Raw genomic sequence first — 12500 nt, forward strand, 5'->3', positions numbered from 1 at the left:
GGATGTGGAGGATGAAGCGGATCAGGCGTTGGAAGATCAAGTGGATCAAGATATGGAGGAGGTAGTGGAAGAGATTGATGATGCTGGAGAGGAAGAGGAGGAATATATTTGTTCAACATACCATGGTGCACGGCTTCGGGCTGAGAGAATATGATGGAGTCTGGTGGGATGATCGGTGATCATGAGTCTACCACAAAGACACACACACACACAAACACACACACACATTCTGACACACACACACACACAAACACACACACACACACACAAAGACACACACATACAAAGTCACACACATACAAAGTCACACACATAAAGACACACACACACACACACATAAAGACACACACACTTACACACACACACAAAGACACAAAGACACACACACACACAAAGACACACAGACACACACACTTACACACACAAAGACACACAAAAGACACACAAAGACACACACACGCACACACACACAAAGACACAAAGACACACAAGAGGTTCCAGGTGGTCTTCACAATAGAACAGGGTGAGGTCACTGTGCTAGGAGAAAGGGAGGTAAACCAGGCGGCCTTGGAGGAGTTCGAAATTACGAGAGAGGAGGTCAAGAGACACCTGCTGGATCTGGATGTTAGAAAGGCTGTTGGTCCAGATGGGATCTCACCATGGGTACTGAAAGAGTGTGCAGAGGCACTTTGCCTGCCACTCTCCATAGTGTATAGTAAGTCACTAGAGACGGGAGACCTACCAGAAATATGGAAGACGGCGAATGTGGTCCCAATATACAAAAAGGGCGACAGACAAGAGGCACTGAACTACAGGCCAGTGTCCTTGACTTGTATACCATGCAAGGTGATGGAGAAGATCGTGAGAAAAAACCTGGTAACACATCTGGAGAGAAGGGACAAATCGCCAACATGGATTCAGGGAGGGTAAATCTTGCCTTACAGGCTTGATAGAATTCTACGATCAGGTGACACAGATTAAGCAAGAAAGAGAGGGCTGGGCGGACTGTATTTTCTTGGATTGTCGGAAAGCCTTTGACACAGTACCACATAAGAGGCTGGTACATAAGCTGGAGAGACAGGCAGGTGTAGCTGGTAAGGTGCTTCAGTGGATAAGGGAGTATATAAGCAATAGGAAGCAGAGAGTTACGGTGAGGGGTGAGACCTCCGATTGGCGTGAAGTCACCAGTGGAGTCGCACAAGGCTCTCCCAGAGGGTATCGATTCATTTCTCTCAATGTTTGCGACAATCCTGGAGTATGCAGCCCCAGCATGGAGTCCATATCTAGTCAAGGATAAGACTAAACTGGAAAAGGTTCAAAGGTTTGCCACCAGACTAGTAATCGAGCTGAGAGGTATGAGCTACGAGGAGAGACTACGGGAATTAAACCTCACTTCGCTGGAAGACAGAAGAGCTAGGGGGGAGGGACATAATCACCACATTTATGACAGAGCCCGATAGGCTCATGAATCTGTACACCTGTTGATTGACGGTTGAGAGGCAGGGCCAAAGAGCCAGAGCTGAACCCCACAAACACAACTAGGTGAGTACACACACACACACACACACACACACACACACACACACACACACACACACACACACACACACACACACACACACACACACACACACACACACACACATATATTCTGACACATAAAACGTACTCTCACATAGGAATCATACACACAGGAATCACACACACATTCTCACAAATACACACACACACACAAAGACACACACACACACACACACACACACACTCATTCTTACACACACACACACACACAAAGACACAAAGACACACACACAAAGACACACACAAAGACACACACACACACACACACACACACACACACACACACACACACACACACACACACACACACACACACACACACACACACACACACACACACACACACACACACACACACACACACACACACACACACACACACACACACACACACACACACACACACACACACACATTCTGACACACAAAACGCATTCTCACACAGGAATCACACACGCACACAAAGACACACACACACACACACACACACACACACACACACACACACACACACACACACACACACACACACACACACACACACACATATTCTGACACATAAAACGTACTCTCACATAGGAATCATACACACACACACACACATATATTCTGACACATAAAACGTATTCTCACACAGGAATCACACACACATTCTCACAAATACACACACACACACACACACACACACACACACACACACACATACTCATTCTTACACACACACACACACACAAAGACACAAAGACACACACACAAAGACACACACAAAGACACACACACACACACACACACACACACACACACACACACACACACACATACTCATTCTTACACACACACACACACACAAAGACACACACACACACACACAAAGACACACACAAAGACACACACACACAAAGACACAAAGACACACACACACACACTAGTGAAAATCCTCTCGTTGGCTCCGCCCACTTCACCCGTGATTGGTGCTCCATCAAGCCAATCACAGCAGACCGGCCGCACAGTTACCACGACTCACATACCAAACACTTATTTGTTTTTAAACAGTAAAATTAACTCTTTTTTAATACTTATTTAAAAAAGAAAGAATAGCTCATGACAGAATTGATGATAAAAGAAATTGACCATGGTCTTCAGCCTTTTATTCACATCACCCAAAGTTTGGTTGATGAAAATAAATCTTTTTTAAATACAAATAAGTATCTGACAGATTTGACAGAAAACATTAAATTGTCAAATCTTCATCACCCAGCCAAATCTTTTATTAATTCTATCAATGAAAACCTAAATTTTAAATCCCAAAATGATTTTAATAAAATTATGAAAAATATTTTGCATGGTGATGTAGAATCCCCTATTCTAAATATTATAGAAAACAAAGCTCTTAAACAACATATGTTAAAAAAATACCCATTTAAACTCTATGAAGAACACATTAACAATGTAAATAAACTTGCCCAAGATCTTGGGTTTGAAAACGAAACTCAATTTCTTGAATATTTAGAAAGTAATCCTTCACCAACTGATTCCAAATTAACTAAAATTTTTAACACTATGACCAAATGGGCTGGTAAACATAAAAGTTTGATATTGAAATCTGCGATATTATTAGGTGTAGGTGTTGCTTTTCTTGAATATTTGAACAAATACAATCGGAAGAACAGTGGTTGTTTTAGATACCATGTTGGAAAAGGACATTCCCTAAAAAAAGAAGTATATTTGACCAGATTTTGTAAATTCCCTATCAATCGGGTTGATTATATTAACTATGACATACTAAATGATAATACTCATCCATTGTTCAATAAAAAAGTCTGGAACTGTCAATTTGATATTCCAAATTCTGCAGAAACCCAAAACATATTAAATTTGGGCTGTAAGGGAATATGTTGTCCCCATAACTACAATTATCTTTCACAATTTGTCAAGGGTTATGAACCTATTTCTAATTTAGAAAATAAAGAAATATTTTATATATATAAATGTGAACAGGGAACAATTTTAAGAAATATTGCCGAAATTTTAGGAGATGGTATTGGTGAAGTGATTCAAGGCATTGGGCAATCTGATATATGGCAATTTATATTGAAATCAATTAAAAATATTGGCTGGGTTATACTTTTAATTTTATTATTAATAATAATGTTAGGCCCATTGATAATGGTGATCAAATAGCGACATATGAGTGCACTAATGGGTGGTGTAGTGTATGGTGCATTGATGTAATAATATACAATATTTACTCACTGAGCTTATTTGCAAAGAAAATGTTTAACTACCATTGCAACATTCATTAACATATTTCATAAATAATTCTCGAGGTAACCCACCATATTCATATGCAATGTATATGAAGGATATACCCCAGGGGACCTCTGTTATATGTCCATCAATATTTCGTAAAATTTTCCATGATTTTAAATTTTCTTTTTCCTTTTCTAAAAAGGAAATTTTATATTGAACTTCAACACTGTAATGGGAATAAATTTTTGATGATTGTGGTAGCGGTGGTTGTGGTGGTGGTGGTGGTGGTGGTGGTAGTGGTGGTGGCGGTGGTGGTGGTGGTGGTGGTGCTAATTGATAAAAATATTTTGAAGGAAAATCATAAACGTAACATGAAGAAGGTGGAATTACATAAATTGAATGTGGCACTGAAGTCATATAATAAGGTATAATCATATATTGAGTTGTTTGTAATGGTATTTGTGGAATGGTTGGTTGATAATAATAATCATTTCGATGACACCCATATTCTTCACAACCACCACCACTATTCCAACTTTCAGCATCACCATTTACTCCAGCTTCCACCATGATTCCTCTCAGTATTCTGGTAAATGAATTCTCAAATTTCTTTATTATATTGATCAATATTAAAAAAATAAATAAATACTCTTAACATTTTCGTAATGAAAACTGTTACTGTCTCTGATATTGCAATTGCAACTTACATAGTACATCGTATATCACAACGAAAAACAATGGAGATTCTTCAACAAAGAAATGGAAGTAAGTATTTTAAAAATATTATCATTAAGAATATACCATGGAAAAATATTCCTCCCAATTTCCCAAAAGCTTTCTTAGATGAAAATCCTAACGACTTTGAAGTTAAATTCACAACGCTAGGTTGTAACATGCTAAAATGTTATTATGATGTAAAAACTGCTTGTCAGCCCGGATCTGGATCAGCTATTTTAATAAACGAACGTGAATATGCCTGTAGTGAAGCATGTTATGCTGTTCATAATGAGGTCCTTGAATTTCTTCAAGAAAGATTTGGTAATGATTTAAAATCTATTCTAAACAATACAGAAACAGACAATCATTATTTCTCGAAACCTATTCCCGTTGAAACTTGGTCGATTAATGTCAAGGAATCTAACGAAAATTATTGTGGTGTACAGTTGTCTGCACTTAAAACATTGGCTCTAAGACCTTCAAGTCGATGGAGTCCTTCTAATGAAAACGATTTACAATCTTATCAAAAGAACCCCATTGCCTATGCCAAGAATACAAATACATATCAACTGAGAAAAGCTGTTGCTGGCTTAATCGATGCTCCACCATTGACATGGAATATTCAGCAACAGAATATAAACTTTAACTCAATCTATTGTAAATTCTTTCATAAATACTACAATAGCCAGTCAGATCAATGCCATAGTCATGTCCACCGCCAGATATTAGGTTTTATATTTGGCAATCAAGTTATCAACCAATTAACCGATGGTGAATTAGTGGACTTACTTAATCCAACATCAGGAATGAGTATGATTCTTATGGATAAATTGAACAAACAAAATTATATGGATGTTGACAGAGGTTATATTGAAACAGTTGTTCCACAGTCAATACTCGAAAAAGAACAATTTGTTGACGAAGCGGATATAGTAGTATCCTCCGAAAATGTATCATTTATTGAACAGTATACTACTACAACTACTAATTTCATAGATGTTATAATAACACGTTTAGAATCTGAGTTTTCCGATTTATTATCATTAATAAAAGATGAGGCTATTACTATAACCGAAATTGAAGTTACAACTCGAGTGCCTAAGATAATTTCAAGACTGTTAAAATATTTCTCCGAAAACATTCTTCATGATGCTCTTCAAGAATTATTATCTGTAATTATGGTAGAAGCTTCATCTCAGCAAATGATTATTCAACTTTTGGCGATGATCATTCGATCATCTATGGTTGAAATGAGCATTCAATTTTCAATATGGCTTTTATCCGTTTTATCTTCGTCTTTATCCCTTGTTTTATCTGTGGGATTAGTGTTGTTACCATTAGAATTATATTTATGAATAGGTAATATTGGTGGGTACAATAATGAAATAACTCATGCTGCATTAGAAAACCTTCGCCATAAAATAATTAATCAATTGTTAGAACAAGATATAAACTTTGGACAATATATTAAATTGGGGCCTCCACAGTCTATAACCACACCACAAATAACACCAGATATGATATATTTATCTGCCATAAATGAAATAATACGCATTTATCCCCAATGTATAAACATAATTGGTATGGATGGAACTACCACAAATTCTTTAGAAGAGAACAAGATGATTTTAAGCCTGCTTAGTCAGTTTGATGTAAACAGCCTTGGTCAAGCAATTACTCACAAGATTAATTCTAAAACCTATGATAGAGATTCTAAAGTGATAGATATGAGTAATTATATCATTAATGAAGCTAAATATAAACATTATCCCATTCAAACTGCAGATTTGGAATTACAAGAAGTAGAAAATTTAATTTCAAATTCTAAAAGGGATATATTAATTTTATGTTTAGCTTTGATATTTTTAATTGTCAGTCTGTTCCTCTTTCTCTTCAAGAAGCAACTTTATTCTTTTTATACACTAGGCATAAGTAATTGTTTTTATATATATTGGTCTCTTTCTACAGCTTGGTTAAATTAAAAGCCATAATAAAAATATTATTGAGTGTGTGTGTGTGTGTGTGTGTGTGTGTGTGTGTGTGTGTGTGTCTGTGTATGTGTGTGCATCCGGTGGTATTCTGAGGCCCCAAAAATAACAACTTGGACCATTTTTATATAAAGAGCTTCACACCAACAGAGAGATCAGACAAGACTCAATTCGTCTCGTTGATAGAGCCGGTGCCTGTCTGGGTGTACGTCTTTATGCTGAGTCCAGTCCCATTCCCTTTTTTAATTCTACTAACTCCAAACGTTTTAATGAGTAAATGTCCTCCATTGTACAAGGTGAGCTTGTCATATGTGGCAAAGACCTCGATCCCCTTCACATATTAAACATATGGAATGGTATCCGTATGGATAGTTCCCTTCCCAAAATTAGCATGTCATTGTTCACTCTGAACAAAATCGACACAAATGAGTTTCCCTTAACTCAATCTACCCCAGACCTTTTCCCCCCCAAAAAAAAACACCAACATCAAAAAGACATTATCAGATGATAATGATCTTAACCCACCCTTCAAGAAAAGAAAGAAAATGCCATCAGAAGTAGGTTTGGAATGGTGAACCGAGACGATGAAGATTCATCTGAAGATTCATCTGAAGATTCATCTGAAGAATCATCTGAAGAATCATCTGAAGATTCATCTGAAGATTCCTCCTCGGAATACTCTGATGAGGGGTCCCTCTCATTGATCAAGTAAGTAATGACATTTCACATAAATATTGGTGTTGGACGTTATGGTGTGTTAACTCAATGGCTCCCTGAAGTCCATTGGGCCAAATATTATATACAGTATCGGATAACATAATACTCGCCGGAGCTTCGAGACCTGAGCTCTTCGTCGCTGGCCACTAGATTGTCCTCAATGAATAAAAAGGATGTGATAGCTCCTTACTCCCTCAGTCTACCTCGTAGTTCACGCCCAGTGACAACATGTGTTTAAATCCTTGAAGAAATCCATTCAGTATAGTGAGTGAAGTCGTATTCTCGTCGTTCCTTCTTAAGGGTTATAGTATTAATTTTTTTTTTTTGTTGTTTTTTTTTTGTGTGTGTGTAATTTTTGTAATTTTTTGGATGAATAATTGTCTAAAATTTAATTTTATGGAATGCCTAGGGATGTAAAAATTACAATGTAAAATTGACCAGCAATGAATATTGTTTCTCAATGATCATAGTTTTTTTTTTTTTTTTTTTAGTTTGGATGTTTATAGACTAATTTAATAATGGTCTGATTGTAACAACCTAAAAAAATTTCAGGACCCCAGTACTAAGCGGCTCATCAATCATCTGAACATGGCGCATGTTGGACCTGACACACAGTCCTCTTCCAACCCAAGAAACTGTCACTCAGGCAGTTGTCTAGAGGCTGGGTTTGTGCCCCGGGGCAGTGACAATGGACAACAGCAACCATCTCAACATAACATTTCTCAGTCCCAACATACTCAAGGGCACATCAAAGATGTCGCTGGTGGATGGCATGAAGGCATGGACGATGGGGCAATGGGCGAGACGAAGGGACAAAAAGTGTGTGAATGTGGCACTGTGGGGGGGGAGGCTCTCGTCTCCTGGCGATGCCCACATCAACACACTCTTGAGTGGTTAGATGAACAATTCCATCAACAACAACAAAAAATACAGCAACAACATCAAAAAAATAACATTTTGGGGAGTAGGGATGATGAAAGAGATGCAGATTCTGCCCAGACCACTAGTAATGGAAAGAAGGTTCGTTCTCCACGTTTCAGTGACTATTGTGAGGGTCAGTCAGCTCCATCCAACACTCAGGCTAATCCCAAGGTTGTAAGCATTGACTCGTCGTTTTACCAGTTCCTGAAGTTGGCACCCCCCGGTTTAGCCTACTACCCTCCTCTTAACAATGATCATGCAATGACAGCAGATGGAAATGAGGTTGATGATGTACAACCGATCGATCTCTCCCTTAAATCTAAATCATCAGCATCGCCAAAACTAACCTCTGTACAGTCAGCTCCATCCAACACTCAGGCTAATCCCAAGGTTGTAAGCATTGACTCGTCGTTTCTTAACAATGATCATGCAATGAGAGCAGATGGAAATGAGGTTGATGATGTACAACCGATCGATCTCTCCCTTAAATCTAAACCATCAGCATCGCCAAAACTAACCTCTGTACAGTCAGCTCCATCCAACACTCAGGCTAAGTCCCTGAAGTTGGCACCCCCCGGTTTAGCCTACTACTCTGCTCTTAACAATGGTCATGCAATGAGAGCAGATGGAAATGAGGTTGATGATGACGAACACAGATTCATATGTGATATTTGCCAAAAAGTATATAAGCGAAAAGAAGCCTTAACAGAACACCGTCGACTCCATACAGGGGAGAAGCCTTTTGAATGTGACAAGTGTTTCAAGAGGTTCTCTTACAGGGGTTCCCATTCTAGACATAAACAGAAACACTGTCCAGTTTTACACTGTTTTACTTTCTTCAAGTTCATCCAGGAGTTCTCGTCTAATAACACTTTTAAGGGACCTATTTGATAAGTCCCATCATAAGATTAATTTCATATATTCTATCTCGTTTAATTCTTTCCGCATGTTGAGAACTTTGTATAGGACGCTTCATTTTGTATTTTTTCCAGTCTATCAATACTTTTGCCATTCTGTAGGACCAAAGCTGGTACATGATAGTCTATCAGAGACCTTTATACGCTAAATACATCATTCTTACTATTCTAATATTAACACCATATTTCGGGCTGTACCCCACTACAGTTCTGAGAGCCTTGAGTCTGTCTCTACATTGTTGATGTAACTTATTGATTGCAGTTGAGGTACAAGGGACAGAGACTCCAAGGTATTTGAAAGAAGAGACATAGTCTATTGGTATGTCCCATCACTTAACCTATTTTCACTAATTGTAATATTTTTGGTATAAAAATTAGTACTTGCAAACTCAAAATATATGCAATAAGTCCTAAATCAGGCTTAATATATAAGATCAACGAAAAATGTTGTTTTTAATATAAATTATTGTTTTTAATATAAATTATAAAAATCAATGTGTTTTCATAATAATAAATATCCCATTGGAAACTGGAAACAATTTCAATATTGAAGGGTTGGTTAGGTACTGTTACTAAAAGTATAATAGACTCAAAAGCTACACGAAAAACAACGTAGAAATAAATCACCATCGGAATCTTTCACGCAATCCCAAAAGGAATTAAATTTGGTTACAGATTCATTAATTAAAATGGGGGATTGGTAAACCCCACCGGAAGAAGATGGTTCCCTCCTCCCAATCTTGCAGTAACCATAAAATTTATTTCGTGTCATAATACAGTATGAAGGATCAGACTCTTATAATCAGTGAAAATTTTGATGAACCTAGTGGGTGTAGCTAGTGTGTGTAGCTGTTGGGTGTGGCTTGTGTGTGTGGCTGTTGTGTTTAGCTAGTGTATGTAGTTAGCTGTTGGGTGTAGCTAGTGGGTGTAGCTAGTGTGTGTGGCTGTTGTGTTTTGTAGCTAGCTGTTGGGTGTAGCTAGTGGGTGTAGCTAGTGTGTGTAGCTGTTGGGTGTGACTTGTGTGTGTGGCTGTTGTGTTTTGTAGCTAGCTGTTGGGTGTAGCTAGCTGTTGGGTGTAGCTAGTGTGTGTAGCTGTTGGGTGTGGCTTGTGTGTGTGTGTGTGTGTGTGTGTGTGTGTGGCTGTTGTGTTTAGCTAGTGTATGTAGCTGCTGTTGGGTGTAGCTAGTGGGTGTAGCTAGTGTGTGTAGCTGTTGGGTGTGACTTGTGTGTGTGGCTGTTGTGTTTTGTAGCTAGCTGTTGGGTGTAGCTAGCTGTTGGGTGTAGCTAGTGGGTGTAGCTAGTGTGTGTAGCTGTTGGGTGTGGCTTGTGTGTGTGTGTGTGTATGTGTGTGTGTTTGTGTGTGTGTGTGGTTGTTGTGTTTAACTAGTGTATGTAGCTAGCTGTTGGGTGTAGCTAGTGGGTGTAGCTAGTGTGTTTAGCTGTTGGGTGTAGCTAGTGTGTTTAGCTGTTGGGTGTGGCTGGTATGTGTGGCTGGTAGGTGCAGCTTGTGAGTGCAGCTTGTGAGTGCAGCTTGTGGGTGCAGCTTGTGGGTGCAGCTTGTGGGTTTAGCTGGTGTGTGTAGCTTGTCATGCGACCAGTGGGACGAGGGTCACCAATGGTCGGTGGGGGTCAACGCCTTTGAAAGTGTTCTATGTTGCTTTTATTGGACAGAATAAACAAAATGTGAAAACTAATAAAATTTATAGAAAATCTAACAAAATTCAAAAGTATATAATAATTTGAAACATTCCGAACAAAAAAAAAGTGAGGTACCACTTGAGGCACCCATTCTCAGTCTGTATCCTTCTGGGACCCAGTGCATTAAACTTCCACACCCACACCCACACCCACACCCACACCCACACCCACACCCACACCCACACCCACACCCACACCCACACCCACCACCCACACCCACATCACATACCACACCCACTACAGCCACACCAACCTATCACACCCACTCCAGCCAACCCAACATCCACACCAGCCAATCACACCCACACTACACCCACACCAATCTACCACAAGTCAATCACACCCACACCCACACTAGCCAACCCCACCCATGCCAAACCCTCAACCCACAACACCCACACCAACCATCCACACCAGTCAATCACACCCACACTACACCCACACCAACCCACCACACCCTCTACACCCACACCACCCACATCACATCCACACCAGCCAATCACACCCACCACACCCTCTACACCCACACCAACCCACCACACCCTCTACACCCACACCACCCACATCACATCCACACCAACCCACCACACCCTCTACACCCACACCACCCACATCACATCCACACCAACCCACCACACCCTCTACACCCACACCAACCCACCACACCCTCTACACCCTCTACACCCACACCACCCACATCACATCCACACCAGCCAATCACACCCACCACACCCTCTACACCCACATCACATCCACACCAGCCAATCACACCCACCACACCCTCTACACCCACAACACGCCATCACACCCACCACACCCACTCTACCCACAAAACTCCGCCACATCCACTACACCCACACACCCCTAAGACGATCACAGCTTTCACTACCACCCCCAGCCACCCCACTCCAGCTACACCATCCCACAACCCCAGCCACACCACAACCCCAGCCACACCACAACCCCAGCCACACCACAACCCTAGCCACACCACAACCCCAGCCACACCACAACCCCAGCCACACCACAACCCCAGCCACACCACAACCCCAGCCACACCACAACCCCAGCCACACCACAACCCCAGCCACACCACAACCCCAGCCACACCACAACCCCAGCCACACCACAACCCCAGCCACACCACAACCCCAGCCACACCACAACCCCAGCCACACCACAACCCCAGCCACACCACAACCCCAGCCACACCACAACCCCAGCCACACCACAACCCCAGCCACACCACAACCCCAGCCACACCACAACCCCAGCCACACCACAACCCCAGCCACACCACAACCCCAGCCACACCACAACCCCAGCCACACCACAACCCCAGCCACACCACAACCACAGCCACACCACAACCCCAGCCACACCACAACCCCAGCCACACCACAACCCCAGCCACACCACAACCCCAGCCACACCACAACCCCAGCCACACCACAACCACAGCCACACCACAACCCCAGCCACACCACAACCCCAGCCACACCACAACCCCAGCCACACCACAACCCCAGCCACACCACAACCCCAGCCACACCACAACCCCAGCCACACCACAACCACAGCCACACCACAACCCCAGCCACACCACAACCCCAGCCATACCACAACCCCAGCCACACCACAACCACAGCCACACCACAACCCCAGCCATACCACAACCCCAGCCACACCACAACCACAGCCACACCACAAC

The sequence above is a fragment of the Procambarus clarkii genome, chromosome 57 (genome assembly GCF_040958095.1).
Source record: "Procambarus clarkii isolate CNS0578487 chromosome 57, FALCON_Pclarkii_2.0, whole genome shotgun sequence".
NCBI lineage: Eukaryota > Metazoa > Arthropoda > Malacostraca > Decapoda > Cambaridae > Procambarus > Procambarus clarkii.